This window comes from Papaver somniferum, unplaced genomic scaffold, assembly GCF_003573695.1.
Source record: "Papaver somniferum cultivar HN1 unplaced genomic scaffold, ASM357369v1 unplaced-scaffold_28038, whole genome shotgun sequence".
Taxonomy (NCBI): Eukaryota; Viridiplantae; Streptophyta; class Magnoliopsida; order Ranunculales; family Papaveraceae; genus Papaver; species Papaver somniferum.
This window is the reverse complement of record NW_020638862.1, coordinates 1-552: the sequence shown is the minus strand read 5'-3', so window position 1 is coordinate 552 and position 552 is coordinate 1. Positions and strand designations below refer to the sequence as shown.

Here is a 552-nt window from a genome sequence, read left to right as displayed (position 1 = left end):
TTTTTTTTTTTTTTTTTTTTTTTTTTTTTTTTTTTTTTTGACTCTGATCAAATTAAAATGTGTTCCTAAAGAAAAGGAAGGTGATCTTGAAGGATCCTTGACCATATCTGTGATTCATGTGATCTACAGGTACACTATATAAAGTATGGGGGTTTGCTGTTAAACCATCCCTAGCGGTATGTATGTTGACGGAGGCTATGACCCCTACTGCATTATAGGTATATTTTAATTAGATAAATTTCTAATGATAGCCAGGAACTTGATAAGACTATTTACAGAGAGATAAATGTTGTGAAGATTTTATATAAGTGTCACTATGCCTTCATCCAACCTGATTGTTGTGCCTTTGCTTGGTGATGTGTGTGGAAGTTAGCATCGTATTTACTGGTGCAAGGTATGATGAATACGCATTATTTTCAGGACACAGTAAAAAGTTCAGAAAACTGTTTGTGTTTTGGCAGGTGGCAGCTCTTTTGGTGTCTATTGTCGTGTTTAGGTAGGTGGCAGCAGCTCCTTTGGAGAAATTGGGAAGGAATGGAACTGAATTGAAGA

The 552-nt window shown here is 35.7% G+C and overlaps 1 long non-coding RNA gene across 1 annotated transcript in view; it reads left to right on the top strand.

Moving 5' to 3' along the window:
* LOC113341266 overlaps positions 1-552 on the top strand; it is a 985-nt gene extending 433 nt beyond the window's left edge. Inside the window, exons 2-3 of the long non-coding RNA XR_003355846.1 lie at positions 130-218; positions 462-552. This is a non-coding gene — a long non-coding RNA (uncharacterized LOC113341266). The remainder of the gene's footprint in view (positions 1-129; positions 219-461) is intronic.